The 19,090-nt window shown below is 43.1% G+C and overlaps 1 long non-coding RNA gene across 1 annotated transcript; it reads right to left on the bottom strand.

The window, feature by feature from the left end:
• Positions 1-5,917: 5,917 nt before the first annotated feature.
• On the bottom strand, positions 5,918-11,137 carry LOC146180192 (uncharacterized). The gene is made up of 3 exons (XR_014700793.1): positions 10,942-11,137; positions 10,446-10,510; positions 5,918-9,546 (listed from the first exon to the last, which is right to left on the bottom strand). It is a non-coding gene; the product is annotated as an uncharacterized LOC146180192 (long non-coding RNA).
• Between the last annotated feature and the right edge of the window lie 7,953 nt (positions 11,138-19,090).

Raw genomic sequence — 19,090 nt, 5'->3', positions numbered from 1 at the left:
AGCTGAAAAGCCCTATTTCCTGGATCACATGTCCCTCTCTAATGCTTCTTTTCAGTTTTCTGCATCTTCATACTCAAAGATGTGCACCATGTGCTGCAATCTCAACTGCAGGTACTCTACTGCAAGATGCCCAGCACTCTGTGTCATATGGTATGGTGTTGCGGCAGCATAAAAGTACCACCCACACAAACCATCAGATGAGGACCTGCTTATGCCCTCACCTTTTGGGACCAAGGACGCCACCTGCCCAGGGCAAATAGGGCCTGCTCATTTCAATAATAGCTGATTACTACTTCCTTGTTATGATTACCTTGAAACTGTACTTTAATCCACATCTGTGTTTGTGAAGGTTTTCCAAATTATTTTACTTTCTTTAACCTGCTGCACTGTCCTTTGCTTAGGTATTTTAAACTAATGCTTTATTATCCACTTTTCAGCCTTTCAAATGATCACATGATAGCAAGCTGCCTTTTATTACATTATATATACAGCACCTTCCAAATTTACATTCACCTCTTTTTGCTCTTGGGGAAATGTTTCTCATGGTTCAGATTCAACCTGGCTTAAAAACATTACTCTCTTCCTACGTCCGAAACCTTCCTACCTATGTGCAGCAGTGACTTTGTGGCTATGCATTCGACTGCTAATCCTAAGGTTTTAAGATTAAATACATGGCTACATTTTGGCAGAGGCAAGATGTAAAGACACCTGTGGGCTACACAATGTCAGTGCATATAAAAAGGACACCAAGCAGTCAAAATTAATTAGCTCTTGCCCATGCTTGCCGTCTTTCATAGACCGCATTAGGTTTTGGCATTCCCGATCCCTGTGTGCTATGTCAATACCTCTACCTGTTGTAAAGTTGCTCTCATCACAATAAACTTTCATCTTGTAGTTTCTTTAGGTCCTTGAGCATGTGCTGTTATTGAGGCAGTGGGCAATATTTGGCTGGGGCCTTAGACATGCAATAGCCCAAACCAGATTCGAAATCGAGGAAACAGTTTAGCTGAAACAAATGTCGATTTCAGTCTCATTGACATCAACTGCAATGCCCGTTCTCTTTTTCTACAGGAATATAATGTAGACATGATGCAATGCTGTTCACCCAAATGTTTTCCGATTGTCATGGCTACTACAGTTCAAAATAATGAGACCAAAGAGCACGACACACAAGGAATGCTTATTTGCAATGAAAGCATTTTATTGCAAGTATGAAGTAAATACATTTGTCGTGAAGAACAAGCAAAAGATTGCAAGAAACCATCAAAACAAAATTTAAAACCCCATCTAGAAAAGCAAAAATCTAATGCCATGTTTTCATGAAAAGCAGCCATTTTTTAAAAAAGGCTGCTCTTTGAAGCTACTCACAAAATTATTTCAGCATAATGCTCATTTGCTACAATACTCTTTTTTTCCAACTAGACACAAAGTCTACAAGACCCTGTGTATAAAATGCCACCAACCAGCACGTAGCTGCCATGCCATCAGCAAAACCATGCGCCCAACTGCTCATTGCACACCGGCCAAAACTCTGCACTGCCTTTGGGCAAGTGGAAAACAGCTGCAAAGCATCTTAAAACCCATCCACCCTTTGTTTCTATTTTAAGGTGCTATCATTTCTCCTGCTTCAATCATTCCTTTCGTTTTCAGGTGCGATTCCATAAACTGAACTTGTTTATGAACCACCCTAGATTCGAAAATGTTTTCAAACCTGCTGTCTATGAGGCAGCGCCTTCAGAATGCGCGGTGGCCAAAAATACTTTTGCAGCAGACTCGTTAATAACAGAGCTACAACCATCAAAACCGGTATGTTTCTCTCCTTCCCTTCCATCACCAAAGAGTCTCTCCCTCCTCCCTGGTTGACTAGCCTCCACAAGAGACAATACGCGTAGGGCTGGTACATGTAGGCTCCCTAAATACGCGAAATGTGGAGCGCCATCTCTTAGTGCTTTGAGAAACTATGCCCGCCATGTTGGTTCGGTCAACAAAATGAAAACGCTGCCCTGTGCTGGGTAAAAACAGCTACAAGAATGCATCAAATGCAGTCATTATGGCCCCGACTTTTACAGGCATTCCTTTTTTTCTTGCTGGTTGGTATGTGAGGTTTAACGTCCAAAAGAGACTCAGGTATGATAGACGCCATAGTGAAGGGCCCCGATAATTCTGACCACCTGGAGTTCTTTCTTTAAGGTGCACTGACATTGCACAAACACGGGTGCCTTGCTTTCTGCCTTCCATCAAAACGCTACCGCCTCAGCTTTTTTTTTTTCTTGCTTTCTGCTACCCAAGCACCACCAGTGACCTTTGTTTGAAGGTTGAGAAGTGAGCTTTGGCTCTACCAGCTACAATGCCAATAAGGAGGAGGAGGGGGAGAGGCTGAGCTCAATGGGTGGCCGAAGCATAGGTGCGAGGCCTCTGGCCTTTCTTAGGAAACCAAGCCCGTGCATGTATGGATGTTCTGTGTTTTCTGTATTCATGGTTATGCACGGTGTACCATGGCTGGATTCGAGTGGTGACGGTGCACTCTTTATGACCTATGCATGGAGGGTGCTTCCTGTCTGCTACAGCTGCGAAATCGTGGCACTGTGTGGCATTGACGCGTCTACTCAGTGATGCCGTCATTTGGTGTGCAACAAGCTGGAAAAAAAAAAAAAAGCGGAGGCTGGCCAAGCCTGCACTTTCACCCGGTTGTGATTCTTGCCAACGAGATGTCATGAACTTGAGCGTTCAGAGCGACCTGCAGTGATTTTTGCCGCTGTACTGAGAGTTATATATGATAGGTGTGCCGGCCGTGAGCCATCCTTACAGGCTCTGGCTGTGTATCAGCATCTTGCCGAAGAGCCAAAACCAGGGAAAAACTCGCATAAAATATAGCTAAATTATTGGAACAGAGTTCTCCATCACTCGGAAATTGATGAAAGGAAACACTGCAAGTTTTTCAAACTTGCAGGCGTGGGCACGTCGTTCAGAGGAAATAAAGTTCAAATGCGTGGCAGAAAACATACGTATGGGTCCGGACCGAAGGAAATACCAAAAGCACACTGCGGCCGAGATGCTCAACTATTGTCATGAAGTTAGCTTCGTTACAAACTAGCCGCAGAGTTTAGCAACATAGGTGGCAGGCAAAGACAAGGGTCGGAAGGCTTTCCTACTATCCTATCCTTATATGAGGATGGTGATGAATGTCTCCTGTTATTTCGAGGTGATGCTGCGCACGCCTCAGAACAGGAAAAGCAGTTACAGTGAATGCGCTGTTCAAAGTTCACAAAAAGTGCAATAAGAGCAGGTTACCCTTTTTTTTTAATTTGCACTAACAACTTAAAACAGGTCAACGACCAGCCTGACTTGCAGACACGTGAAGGTGCCCGAAATTTTGGTACATGTGCAGAAGCAGACAGAAATGTGCCCAAAAGCGAAAAGATGCCGTCACACTGGCATATCATTTGAAATAATGCATGTAGGCAAAACAGGTACTCCTCCTTGCTCGGCCACTAATTGTAACAGGCCTGGCAGAACAGGCCCGAGAGGCCGAAAATGTTCATGTGATAAATTCTGTGCTTCTGTAGCCATGTCAATGCATTTTTGACAGTTCCCCTCATATCATAAAGAAAACAAAGTTACAGCAGGAAGAAAAAAATCAGCTTTTGTGCAGCATAATGGGACTGACCTTACAATAGTATGCTGCTACTTGCCTTACTGCAGACTGATAACCCAAATCACTGTTGTATTCAGACGGTAATTAGCACATGTTGCGCACTGTAAGAAATAAGACAAAGTAAGTATTACTACGATCAAAATAATACTGTTGCCTGAGCCTACACTGCACCGCTTTTGCGCACACAAAATTGAGACTACATAATTTCTCTAAGTATTTCGCTCACTCCGTAAACTGAACACTTGAACGCGCGAACGCAGGTGCGCACCGGGCGCCGCCACAGAAGCGAGTGGCCAGGGTTGGGTAAATCCTGCACTAACTTCACGGGGAAGAGAGCCCTGCTTGCTTAGAAGAGCTGCCATTATATCTGCGGCGAATGCGCAGGCTGTATGAAAGTGCGCGCCGCTGCCACTTGAGTCCAGCCGTTGGTGTATGAATAGCACAGTGCACAGAACACGCTGAAGCATGCATAGACAAGGGCAAGAAACTAAAAGCCTTCTTTCTTGTGTGAGTGTATGCATGAGTGAAAACGAAATGCAAGACAAAAAAGTGCGTGACATCAGCAGACCAAGTGACACCCCTCGCCCATCAGTCAGAGAGAAACCAATGGATGCAGTATCTGTGGGTACCTCATCGACAAAGTTCGATGGCCAGCGCAAAGGATGAGAAGGTTTGGCTGTTTTAAAAGGACCATGAGAGCTTTGGTTTGCATTTTGTTGCTTTCCAGTGTGTGCATCGCTGCAGTATTTCGCAGAGACCATGTCCAACGCCTTATCGGGCTTGGTTAAAATGTCAGCCTAAAATGTAGTTCTCTTAAATGAACAATCTGAAATAAGCAAGGACATAAGTTGTGCTGGCCATATTGTGGACTGCTTTCAAGACAATGTGTGTAATGCCAGATAATCTGAGAAGTTGAATAAACCGTTCGGGGTGTCCTGTTTTGTTTTCTAAATATGCATTGTAAGACCATTTAACACAGCTTGGCCACCCAACTTGTGCACACCAGCTAACACAAAGCTTTAGCAGCGCTACACTAATCCCTCTGTCACACAAACACTTCCGATCCTCATTGAACTCAATCTGCATTCAGGCTTTCAAGAAGGATTGAAGCATCCGGTGCTACACGAGCGTTTTCAGTCAGCATTGAGAAATTTCCTACGTGGTCCGTCGTCTGCTGTCAGTCGCAATGAGTCTCAAAAGGAAATTTAAGATTGGGGTAATGATTGCACGATTTCAGTGTACACAGCAGCATTCCGCTTTTGGCGCCTCAGGTCATCTAACCTATCTTCCCAGCGGTCAAGTGCTACAGTGCAGTTTCTCTTCCACTCCAGTTTCCACACTGACGCAGTCGAAGAGAACGCCACCTTAGCTTCCACTGGCAGTAGACTACGGTGTCAATATTATAAAATTAGCCGTTCTACGAATGTTCTATCATGCCTTTTAATACATTTATGTGTTATTATGTGCAGTTCTATTGCATTTATTCATTTTTCAAGTTTTAGAGCTCGTTGATGACGAGGGTGTCAATGACCGCTTTTGAGTGTGCTTGAAATCTCGAGAGCGATTGAGGAAGCAACCTTGAGTCAAGCAGGCTCGAGCTCACTGCACTTGACAGTTGCCGTGTGACAACCTCAATCTACAATGAGTTGAATGTAGATCCAGTTCAATGAGGATCGAAACTGTTCTTATGAGAGCAGTTTAACTCGCATCTTGCAGGAACAAGCAATCTATATACACCTTACCAATAAGTTACTCGGTGCCACCATATTGTTCGCGCCTCCTCTCTGGACTGCTGCAAACCGGCTCTGCTTCCACTGTGCTAGCACCAAATGCACAAAGAAGTCCAGCAGGTAATATGGTGACACCCCGTGACCACTTATTGGAAAGGTGCACACTACTATGACTATGCTACAGTATGCTAAGGAAGTGAACACACAAAAAAGCCAGGCAATCATGTTACTCTGGTAACGAATGTTTAATTGTGGCTGGCCTTGCATATGGCGGGCAGTAATGCATGTACCCCTGTCTTCGGACAGGACAGCAGGGTTGTAAGCATCTCCAGCAAACACTGTGCGGATGTTCGTTTTGTTATAAAAATTTAGGAGACACTTGAGATCTGTCTTTAAGAGTATAGCATGGTAGCGTCAACAGCTCCCATCTGCAGCTTCCCTCAAAGATCCTTGATCGCATACATGCACCTTGCTATTTTATAAATGAAGTCTTTAAAGAACTTTGCTGCAACCTACAAAAAAAAAGAAAAAAATGTAGGAAGTGCTTAAGAGCTCTAAGATCGCTAAGGCGAACACAACCCGACACCAGAATTAGAATATATGACTAATAAGTATGGTGCAGGGAATGCAGCCTTATAGTTACGCACGTCAAATGACAGATCGAATACCACACGCCCATCCTCCGAGGTCCTGTGAATAAGCGCATAAGTGGCCCGCGTATGCATGGGGTTGCCATTACCCTCTTTGTCACCTCTCTGCAGCGGTTTGCACAGCCAGGATGCCTCCTTTCCTCCTCTCTGCAACGCGGCAACAGAGCACGCACCTGCCAGAGCTCTTCACACGCAAGTTCCAGTATGAAGGACGTTTCTTGATGACAATTTCTGATCACACTTTCTGTACATGACGCACATGAGCCAATTAAAATACAGCTATTTAAATGCCCTCTAGACACGTGAATATTATGAATATAAGCATAATACATAAGATAAATTCTCAGCACTGGGTAAAATATTCACAAAGTATTTTCAAACATGAATATAAAATCAAGAAATTGTAATAAAATCTTGAGGATATACAAAAGGCAGAAAAATGGTCATTTCTTGAACTACAGCTTGCAAATGAAGCTTTTTTTTTTTGCCTCAACTCCTTCAGCACCATGTAATTTGTTTATTAAATGAAATATTTACACAATCTTGCTATTAGATAATACTAAAATGCAGGTATTTAGATGCTCAATTAAATAAATGCCCATGTTTTTGTTCTGGCTTTATACATAGCATAAAAAACTTTTTCTCCGAAATTTGCAGAAAAAATCCAAAAAGTGAAAGAAAAGGGGGCATGAATATCAAAATAAGACAGCAAGAAAAATAATTCAGAATACTAAAAATATGCTACACTGCCTCTTTTATTACTAGTTTAGGTTCTGAAGTTCATTTTGAAGGTGTGCTGTTCTCTCAGAAATATAGCTAAGTTGCTGAAAACACCCATTTTTATGCTCGGCCTTGTTCTACTCATTTAACAGTTTATAGTATTGGCATTTCCAAACCTTTCAGGATTTATGACTGAATTATTTGGTGACATGTTTTCCAGAAGGTGGGAGAGTTTGCCATTAAATTTCAAAATCTGCAATAGAAGCTTGGTGTTCAAACTCCGCTGAATTTGCTTGAAGAAGTTCCACACTTGAGGTTCTGTAGAAGCCATATCAAGTAGTACCAAGCTTTCATTACTGCTGAAACCCAGCGAATGGAAACAGAACAGTGGGAACAGAAAATGAGCATGTGTAACTGACCAAGTGTGATCAGAGATTGAAACTAAGCTTTTCTTGGCCACTACCTGAAGTCCGAGGCTGACATTTGACTGATTCATTATCTGAGCTGAACTGAGAGCTAGTAAAATTGTCTTCAAGAGACTTCGCTACTACTCTCATAAACAGAAAACTATAGTAGAAGCAGCAGAATCGTGTGAATGGCGCCAAAGACCTCTTTATTTCAAATAATTTTTTAAGTGTCACACTGTGCCAGAAAGAACAAAAAAATAAATAAATAAAAAAAATAAACAAGCTCCACACAAACAGAAACTATGGTTGTCACAATAGCCCCACTGCGGTAGTGCAGTGGTTAAGATGCTAGATTACTGTGCCGGAGTACCCATGTCCAAACCCGATCGCTGGCGGCTGCTTTCGATGCAAACGAAGTGGCACCCGTGTGCTTTGTGATGTCAGCGCGCGTTAAAGATCCCTAGGTGGTCAAAATTACTCCATAGACCTCCACTACGGCACCCATTTCTGTCTTTCCACTTTGACTCCCTCCTCCCTTCCCTTACGGCACAGTTCAGGTGCCCACAGAAACAAGTGACAGATTCCGTGCCTTTTCCATTCCTGTGAACTAATTACTATAATTACTTTTGTCATACTATCTGCCTAAATGGGGCTACATGTTCCAAATACATAAATTTACGTCTGCCAGTGTGTGAGAACGATCATTCATATATGAACGATTGGCTTAAAGCAGTCCTGAAAGGTTATAAGCCCTAATCCCTTAATTTGTGCCGGTATTATCTCACACACAATCATCAGCATACAACCATAATCTACCACATTGTGCCTAAGACCACCCAACATGGGTATAAAGCTCTGTTTTAACAAAGCTGTATGAACATGGAGTAGCATGTCTGATACTAGATCCCAGGGTCTCGGATGGTTCTATTCCACCTCAACCTCTCACCTCAAAGGAGCTGCCTGAGTTAGCAGCTCCAGATAGCGTCGTCCTCTCTTTTCTCGATCCTTTGTCTCTTTTTCGCTTTACCACAATATGAGCTCCAGCCAGTTCGGCCATATCATGTGGCCTCATGACATCACAGAACCAGACAACCAATCAGTGCATGGCCATGTCACCTGCCAAAGGCATGGTTGTGATTTTTCTCAAGGGTGACGCCTTTTACGCTACCGCAATAAAGCAACTATTCTAAAATAAGTCACTTCTTGTGGAGCACTTTTCACTACTGCTGCTGCATTGTATGATATGGGCAGTTCAAATTATGTCCCTTCTGTAAAGAGCAGTTTGTTTGCACAGCCTCCTATCCGATGTGGATGTAGGCTACAATCCAGCACACAACAGCGGCAGGGCAGACACATTAAAAAACATGGCAGCCCTTACGAAAGCCAGCTGCTCCTTCAGCTGATAAAAAGTCCAAGATTTTCCCAATTCTATTATCTTGTAGGCAATGGACAATAACCCAATCAGTTTAAGTTTGCAAGTGCTTGACAGCCCTATTCTTATAGACTATGGTACTGTTAGGATCCTTCCAAGATTTCAATACACTTGAGGTCGTGAGGCACTACACACACAAAGCAAGCAGTTTTTCTAGCACAATCTCCCTGCCACTCTTCAAAGATCTGCAATTGCCTATCCATACCAGCCGATTTTCCCCTTTGCATTGCTTCTAAGGCTTTTTTACTTCCTCCATGACCAGCATGACGTACAACCTGCTCACATTACTGCCCGTCATCCTGACTGCTTCAGCTGCGGCTGTGACTGCTTCAGGGCAATGTCATCAGCAAATTGCAGATTACTGAGGTATTCTCCATCTACCCTCATCCCTGAAGGCATGTCACCTAGCACATAGTACAATAGATGCTGTCAAGAGAGTACAAGTGGCTGATTCCATGCCAAGTTACCTAAGACAATGCCATGTTTTAGACACCATCACACACGGATAACTTTTTCTCGGAGAACCACAGCTGTGTTACCTCCACAAGGGATCAAGTTTTCTTCTATATGACATCTCTCCAATAAATGTCAGGCCTGTTCAGGTATTAATCTGTTACTTTAATTCGCAAGGCTAGAAGCTAGACTGGCAAAAAATTGCAGTCACACATTTGTGCTTCCCACCTCCCCCCACTGCAAATCATGAGTTCCAAACCACCCAGAATGATTTTCAAATAATAGCATATCAGCAAATTCAAGGGTGACAATATTACACAAGATTAAATACATTGCAAGCAAGGTGTTTTAAGCTTAACTGGGAGCACGCTCTAAACCTGTGGAAGCAGTGAGAGTATCCATTTGCTCACGCCAGTCGCAGCTCACTGCACTACTGAGGTGGCGGTGTAATCGAACTGGCGGAGGGAACTTGTTCGTCGGCACCAAGAATTCGTTGCCTCTGCAAATGTAAATAAATGAGAGTAATACTGTAATTACATTTAGTTTGCATAAATTCAGCAATCTCACTCACAATAGAATTTGGTTCGAGTAAAGCAAGTGAGAGTGCCTGCTGCAGAAGGAAAAAGGTAGTAATGAGACTGGCTGTCAATGCTAGCACAAATACAAATAGTTAGCACACTTACAAAACACTGAAATAGCAACAAAGAGAATCTAAGTTAAATCACTTGTGCAGTAAGTGCCCAATATGCTGCGGCTTGCATGGAACTGCAATGGAGAGTGCTTATAGCAGCAACTGCCAAGCTCTTTGACAGGATTACGAGGTACTCGCAATGGTGCCTCACTCTTCCACAAAACATGCTAGCTCAGATTAATTATTGCTCTGTTTTCAAATAAACTGTCAATGGCCTTGGCAGCAGCTTGAAGCCAAGCACTGCCAACTATTTATGTTAGAGCAGGCAAAAGATATATATATTAGGGAACTCTGCGGTAGCAACATGCATCCAAAGTGTTAAATCTATATAAACAAGCTCAGTGAGTTCCACCAATGCAGTTATTTCGGCAGTAAAAAGAGAGATATTGTCACAGACATGAACCTATGCTAGCTGAGGAGTATTGAGGTCACCCTCATTGCTGCATACACCGAAATAAGTGAGTACTTGACAGTGGAAGGTCTGAGCAAATAAGCACAGAAATTCGGTCATGTATATAACCATACTTTTGTAGCCATTTCATGCTGTGCAGTAGGCTTGTTGCACTTCGAGGCTCATTCCGCACAGGGCCAACTCACGTTTAAACCATCTCTCAGCTGGCCAGCAACCCCCCTTTATCAGTCCGCAGATATACTCATATGTATTGCAGCACTACCACGTATGGTCTGTACAGATGAGTGCCACTTACCTTCCAACAGTTTTCCGAAAGAAGCCCGACATTTTCTATGGGCTGAGCCGCTCCATCGGTTGAAGCTGCGAGGAAGGCAATAAAACCTCCTGATTATAAACCAGCGCGTTCACGCTGGCGCACGCAAAAATGCCTTATACAGCCCAAACAAATATAAGCGAACTCAGAAACAGTTTTACGTTATCTTTTAGTCGCCTCATATGTCCCAATACTCTAGTGCATCCGGAAGACAACAGCAACCGGCGATTGATCGGTGCACGGCAGCAGGAATGGAAGCTGTTCCAAGCGCAATGAAACGAGATCGTGGACGCCATTACGCAGTCTCCTCACGCCTTCGCCCGGAGACCGTCGCGCGATTACGCCGCGTCAATAATTGAGGCTAACGCATGCTTGCGCTGCCGTGCATAAACTCGTTACAAGAAGCTGCAAGGAAGGCGATGGCAGAAAGACTACAAATGCTTTACTTAGAGTTCGCGGGCATGTATGTACGACTCACCGCAGTCAGAAGGCTGCAAATAGGACTGCACCGAAGGCTGCGCCCTTGAATTTAAGGCTATAATTCACGAACTGAATTCGCATATCACCGAGTTTGCATTTACCGGGATGATGGCCCGCAAACTGCAGCAGACCGACGCATGAAAGACAACCTAGGTGCCTAGGGCTCGCAAAGCGCAAATGCTCGTTGTCTGAAAAGCGCGCCAGTCTTCCTTCTTTGGGCGACTCAGTGAGCATCTGGGTTTGAGGCTTACTCCTAGAAAAAAACAAGCACTAAAAGCTATTTGACGTCACATCCGTCCAGAAGAGCAACATATCCTCCTTTCCACTTTGGTCCTGGGCGCGCATGCGCAGTTCACGGAGCCGGCTCTCTGCAAGTTCAGGTCTAGAAATATTGCTAGTCTGTCGTCCGCCGGCACCAGACCATCTTTATTGGAATGCTCCGTCGCTTCTGCGCATGCGCCAGCTGAAAGAAGTGAGGAGAAATAACTTGCCGGACGTGACGTAAAACTTGTTTTATGTTTTGTTTGTAAAATGTCTGCCGCTTCTCGTCGCCGTTTCTAGCGATAGGCCGACAGATGGTCGCCATGTGTCGCCGGCTCCGAGTCCGTGATCGCTCGCAAGCCGGACTTGACTGTGGCGATGGTGGCGGACGGGTTTCTTGGCATCGTAGTTTGAATATCGTAGCCGAGTGGCCGTGTGTGGCCGTGTTCCCAGGTGTTCCTTTCCACTTGTTATAATACTCCTTGAGCTTCGGCCTCGCGTACTGCTGTTCGTAAAGCGGCATGTTGTGATATTCCCATGCGTTCTCTTAGTTACAGATAGCACCGTCTCCGACCTGTGGACTCTGCGACGCTAGTTCTGCAATGCGTGTCAGCCCGCCCTTGTCGATGATACATGCCTGCAGTATGTTGCAAGTAACTGGTGTATTCAGCATTCCATATACTTACTTGCATTTCTCGAAATTTATAAGAGTCACTGCCTTTGGATCATCCGAAAGTACGTATACAATCGGACTGAGGTGTACAGCGCAAGTTACTCAACACATGGGATGCGAGAAAACATGGAATCTCGCTGTCATTTTTATCGTTGTCCTCGACTTCGACACCACTATTTAGCAGCAGTGGTAAACTTTGACCACCTCGAAATACCTGTATAAAAAGGCCGGTTGGAGCCTGTAATTTGTACGAAATTGCCTCTCTATCCTGGATTTCAAGAGGTCGGTTAGTGTATCCGCAGGGCAATTGTTTTGCCATTTTCGTTGCCTTTATCGGATGTACAAACACGGAACTCGGTGTCCAATTGATGTAGGCAGCTTGGCACAGCTAATCTATTATGAAGCTCCGGTGCAGTAGCCAGCCCGGGACTAACCGGGAAATAGAACCTCAACCGGGAAGGCCAGCTATTCATCACAGCTCTCAAGCGACTTGCTGCCGGCCTACTAGACTAGTCATGCAACCGTGGAATCCAGGTATATTTTCAAGTAAACTTCTGTACTTAGGAGTGCCAGGAGGTAGACCGCCCGCGTAAAGAAAAAATGCTCTCGACATCTCCCGACGCACTCCTGCCTCTAGTTTTGCTCCTAAAGTTAAAGGCTCGAAGCGCAAGCTGTGAAAGTCCTGGTATTTTTGCACAGTATTTATCTTCCAGCTGCTCTAGCTCTAGACAGTTCTTGTATCTAATTCCTGTATTTTTTTTATTTTTTTTTTGTCTCAGAAAACATCCCATGACGTCCTATTCGATCGATGTTATTTCTACCTGCCCTGTTGTGCTTATCATTGTAGACAAGCATGTAGACTAATGTTAAAACAATAAATAAACAGTGCTGCGTTCGTGATTCCATCTTTGTCCAGTCATTGCCCTTGCGACTAGTTGCAGCATGCACCAAAAACAAAGTTTGCCAAGTAATTATTTCCTCTGCCTTAGGGAAAACAGGCCAGCTGTGAAAGCTGCAACAATATGGACTGATATCCCTTCATATTGTTTCACACAATCATGCTAATGATGTGTGGCATCTTCAAAGATCTAAGCAGTCTGCTTGCCAGCGCAAGACGGAACATTTATTGCGGACTGCATATTAGTTGTGTAGTGTCAAAATGCACACATGCATCTCGATTTCAGGTCATACAATACCCTCGGGTGGTTACAAAATACTCCATATGTCATGATAGCCAACTGCAGCTATGGGATAAAAAAGGTATATGGACATAAATCATTGCAAGAGTAACAAAACAGCGTAAATTTGCACTGTTAAAAATATTAAACACTACACAGCGAAAGTAGTTTTGCTAGAACCATTGCTGTGACTGACATGGCAAACAGTGCTTGTTGCCTTTAGTGATGTGTTGAGCACAAGGCCTGCATGGAGATTTTAATCCTGTCTGTTAGGTGGAGTTATGTCCTGTTTTTGTTGTGTTGTCATGCATGCAGGCCAAGGTAATGCCATATGGTCCTTGGTTCCAACGCTGCAATTCTGAAAAAGTGACTGCCAACACAGGTCCAATGTACACCGTCCTACTGCTGACCGTGTATATTCCTAAGTGATGTCCAAGTCTTGGGCAGACACTAATCGACGCAGCTCACAAAGCAACATTCCTGCCAAGGTGGTTGCTTACCATAAAAACCACATGCCATAGCTGCCATTCATGGCAGCCCAGAAGTAATGAAGTGCTGACGAAACATATTTCAGATGTTCAGTGAGTTTACACAAGAGGGAGTTGTTAATATGGTTAATTAGTCACCAGTGAAATTTACACTGTATTTATTTTGTTAAACAAAGCTCCTTTTGTGGAGTAAAACAAGCTAAAATTAGCCACAGGCACAAAGTAGGCAAATGGCAATACATATTGAAATACTTATTGTGAATTGTGTTCTATTGTCGGATTCCTTTGAAGGGACACTAAGGAGGATGGAAAGCAGTTTTCCTGTATCGCTAAGATACAGTGTTCTAATCTTAAAGAGACCACACGAGTCGCTTTGGGATGTTAAACCCCACAAACCATTAAAGAGACCATTTAAAATGAAAGCAGAGGTTTTAAAAGGATGGAAAGACCAAGAAACAGAACAAAGATGCTGCCATTACCGGCCAATTTTGCAAGTAAAATGCATGCTTCCACACAGAAGTTTTGGTGCAGATTACTGCAAGATATATTGTGTCGTGAGCCACTCTAATGTGGCAGTGACACGTCCTTTTCAGCAAGGTCATCATGAATCGACTCATGGGAAGGCTTCCAATTTAAATTTTCTCACCAATAAATACTATATGCCACAATTGCTGCCGGACAACACAGCCATAATGAGAGAAATAATCAAATATTTACTGAGACCAATGACTCAATGGAGTTGTCCTCAGTGTCACTTTAAAAGGGTGAACTGAAGCATTCAAGCAAAGTATGCACTGATGCATGTGAGAAAATATTCTGAGGTAACACAATCTTTGCTCTAACAGAAGACTGGCAACTTCACCACAAAGAGGGAAAACAGCTGCCCAGGTACACTGGTACAGCACATACAGGAATCGCAATAATTAGCAGACATGCATTGCAATTCACAGAATGTCACGAAATGTGGTCGCTAGGTTAAATGTAATAGCATTAAATGTGCAAGCATATTTTGCAGATTGTCGAGATTTATCTTGCTTCAATTATTTATTTCATATATACGGCAACACCTTTGGTCAACAAAAAAAAAGGGCGTGTAGGTGCCAGGAAAGGGGTCAGATTAGATGTGCTAGGTTTTTCTCCTGGAGGAGCAAGGAGAGAATCATTCTCCTGTAACCAGTTGACGGTGGATTCATCCAAATGTGAAGGTCCGATGTTCGACGACCCAAAAGTTACCTAAACGGGCATCTCTGCCAGCCGTCGACCAGAGCATATGCAACAGAGGTGGTCATGTGTAGCCTAAGCACGGACATCTGCACGAAAGAAGGAAAAAAAAAAAGAGCTCACATTTTGGGTATCGCATCAAAAATATGTGTAAGCCCACTCAGCAACCAAAAATGACATACACTGTGCATGCATACAACGCATGAATATGTCAGCGCAACTTAACAATGTTGGCCATTCATGTCATATCGTAATTATGGTGCAGTGAGGCTTGCTGATGAATTAAACAGGATCTGCTCATCACAAACCTCTCAGCAGCACCTTCCCACAATCAGTGTCCTGACCTTTCAATAAGATAGCTTTCTCCTCCTCGCATTGCTAGAATGCATCAGAACGTTCTTGCTCACAGCATATAAATATGATCAATATGATAAAGCTCACCATGAATGTCATTACGGTTTCTTCCCCTCCCCCCTTATCATCTGTCTGTACTGTATGCACAGCTCTCTTGACCTATCCACATTCAAATGAGAACATAAGAGAATAGTGAGGGCAAAATGAACTTGGTCTATACCAATAAATTACTGTGTTCTAATAATGAAACACAGGCTTTTTCTATGGTAGAAGTTTTATAGATTACAAAAGCATGGAAACTAAAATACAGCTAAGCCACCAATGGCCACTCTTGTAAGTAAACCGCGGTGACGTTACTTAATGTTTACTCCGGCAGATCTCCAATGCACGACTACACAGCCGTTCACTACTGATTGATAAGTGTGTTTTGCAGCATGAGCTGCATCTCTTAAGGATTAAGGGGACTCTCCTGGAGAAATTTGTGATGGCTACATGACATTTTCTGAATTGTGACCATGTGGTGTGTGCATGTACAACAGTATGGTGCATGCGCAGAAATAAAAATTGCCTGCAAGCAAATTTCTGGTCTGAAGCCCTGAGGCACTAAAGCCACTCTCTTGTCGTCGGAGTGTGACGCCACGCACCATGTGATGGGTGCATAATAAAAAGCATATAAATGGCACACGGCTACGAATGTGATTTGAACCCATGGCAAGCTATACAGGTCAGATTCTCTGGGCGCTGCATTAAACAACTTCACCTAGCTTCACCTATAGCTTCACAACTTCACCTATAGCTTCACCTTGACATTGCACGCATTATACAGCCACTTTCTCATGCTGCGCATCACTGTCTTCATCAACTTCCACTTGTGCACAGTTTAGTCACAAAGCAAGACCATGCAGACAGAAAACATTTCAACATGTGGTTACTGAAAAAAAAAAAAAAAAATCGTCTAATGCTCATTTCATATGCCTTAGGAAAACCCTCCAAGGTTAAGCAGACTTGCAATAAAAAGTGATTACTCATTGCCATCCAACCGATGGCAGCCCTATTGCTACAAGAAAAGATATGCAGCTTTTTCAACCAAAGAGGTTTTGATAAAGCTGCATAGCTTTCGTCTGCAGCCTTATCGCTGTGCTTTGGTGGATGTTTATGAGTAATTACTCCCTTATTCCACTAGTCTTGTAGGTCAGAGGGGAAGGGGGTAGTTTGGTAACGCTGGGGGCTTCCATCGGCCGAGTCCGTAACTCTGTCTTCTTGGGCAGCCATGCTGTGCTACAGGCCACAACAATTTTTCAGACTGTTCTACGCCATTTCTGTGAGAGCAAAGCTTACTGCCTTCTTGTCGTTGTTTTATTCGTGCTGCAAATGGGTTTTACTCTACAAGTAGTCCTTTTGGTCATGACACCACAGGTGCAAATCAGATGTTGCATTTTGATTGTTTTCGGAGTAATAAATGCACCTCTTGCTGCCAAAAAAATATCAACCTACCTGGAAGAATCCACATAACGATTTTTTTTAGATGAGTAGGATGAAGCTGACTGCAGCGTCCCTTTAGGGAAGCAGCAGTGCAAAACTTAAATAACTGGAAGGATGTAAAAGCTGAGAAGCTATTCTATATCTAATCGATAACTTAGACAAAAAAATTGAGTTGCTGCACATTAGTCCCAAAGGCATCTGTACTTCGGTGAACCTCCGAAGTTTACTACTTTCTTTCTTTCTTTTTTTTTTTTTTTTTTTTTTACATACTGCCCATCGAAATTTCTCAGCTGTGTACAGCCCAGCCAAGGAACTGAGTGAAGGCATTCCTTTCATTACAATTTCTCAAGGAATGCAACTGTGGGTGTGTTTTCTCTAATTCTGCCTGCTTTCTTACTAAACATATGAAATTTCTAATAGTACTTAGCCATACAACAAGGGGAAGTTTGCTGCTGGAGAAGAGTAAAAACACTGGCATATTTCTGTAGATCTTTCCCTGTGATGACAATAGTAACAGAATATCTGTTTTGCAGGAATTTATATTTTCTCTAAGCTGGGGACGGTGGCGGCATTGCTATGGGCAAAATATTTTTCTTAGCTGTGGTAGATATGACCAGCCTTATTTAACTAATAGCTATTTTTAAATTAGCAATTGAGTGCTTTAAACTATAGCTGTAATGAAACATTATTTGTCTTATTTAAATCACCTTCAGGGGCTGCCCCACGCACTAACATTAGAGGAGAGGAGAGGTGTCAAAACCTGGGAATTCACGAAGTGCTTGCAAGAGTATGGACGGAGGTCTGGTTCCACCTGGAGGGGGCATGTCGCCTCTTTAACGAGCAGAATTTCTCGGAGCTCCGGTGTCGGCCGCCTGTTATTTTTTTTTTTTTGTGATGGGTGGTAGACTTTGTTTTGTTGTGATTTCATTTAAATATCTATGTTTGGGGGCATGACATGGATGGTATAAGTAGGATAGAACTTAAAGAAAACAGCAGTTGCTAACAATGAACAATGAATGTTTCCCGGCATGTGTGTGACTCCACTGAACGGCAAACAATCAGTTTTTGATGTGTAAGTACACCAAACAAGCAAGAAGCATTGAGAGTATTCTTCAGCTGGTAATTTTGTCTGATGGTTAGCTTCTTATTTAGGTAACCAGAAAGACCTTAAACAGACTATTTTCTGTGACGAAGAAATTGTGCATGGCAGTTACTGCAGACTTAAGTTGTATCCGAGACTATAGAGGGGAAGCAGTTGTTATATTTATTTTTGTTGATGTGTCGCATAGGACAAGCAATATTTATGACTCCGACATTGATGAGAAATTGCAAATGAACACTTTACACAAGGGCAGAGGTCGTACTTATGAAAAAAAAAAAAAGAAACTAAAGAACAAGGACTACATAAAATGTGTTGAGAAACTATATGCCATTTCAGGTTACTAGCAAACCTAAGAATGCTGCAAAACATGTGCACCTTTGCACCATGATATAACAGATCAACATAAAGCTATACACGTGCAGCCTTTTATGCAATGCACACAGAATTTCCCAGTGCTCCTGCTGCTATTGGAATAAACGGTAGAATTTCACCCCTGGTGGGCACTTCACGCAGGTGCATTGAGCATCCAATGATGCAATATTGTATGCATGACATTGCAAAATCCTTACAACTGCAAACATACTGCCTTATGCCGCCGTGAAACAGCAAGGCATAGGCTTCCACTGGGGATCACATAGCGTCGCTTCCATCTTGTGGCATGATAGTTATACTTGCACCGTGGCTCTGTCGCTTTGAAGTTAGGATTGTTATTGTATTCGCCGTACTCTCTTTCATGAGGAAGTCATAGTTTCTTCCACCATAAGCCAGCTAAAGACAATGTGTCCCTTTGCATACATGCTCGTCTCCCAGCGCTATTAATAAAATTCTCAGTAGTGTGCAAAAAAAAAAAAATAACAAAATATCTTAGAAAAACAAGGGGGCTGTACATACCCCTTAGGTTGTGTGTTGGGCATCACTGCATCACTGACCTTCATTTTAATGGTGGGCTCGTTACTGCCCGCTATCTAGGCAGCGGGCAGTTACATCATCTTTTACTGTCAAGTTTCAAAGATATTCAAAGCAACATTCTTATTTCGAAAATTTACATTTTAAAATGTCGTGCCGTGTTTCTTACCCCTAAATCTAGGTATACTTTTTTTATCTGGACGCGGAGTGTTCGACTGCCACAAAGAAAATATAGTTGAAAAAAGTCAGCAGACTGTCCTTCAGATGTGAAGCATTTGCTACATTGTACAGAAAATGCTTTGGACTTCTGCACACTATGCCATTTCATACACAACATGCAATGCTGCCAAAGGCAGTATGCCTGAGTACCGACTGCATTCGTGCCTGAGAAACAGTTTGTCCTACATCCAAGTCCAAAGTGCAGACATGGATCGTCCAACTGAGCTATGGAGACATCTATCTTAACACTGAGCGTATTCATC

The sequence above is a fragment of the Amblyomma maculatum genome, chromosome 9 (genome assembly GCF_055883805.1).
Source record: "Amblyomma maculatum isolate TAMU_Amacu chromosome 9, ASM5588380v1, whole genome shotgun sequence".
NCBI classification, from domain to species: domain Eukaryota; kingdom Metazoa; phylum Arthropoda; class Arachnida; order Ixodida; family Ixodidae; genus Amblyomma; species Amblyomma maculatum.
This window is presented reverse-complemented; position numbering and strand designations above follow the sequence as displayed.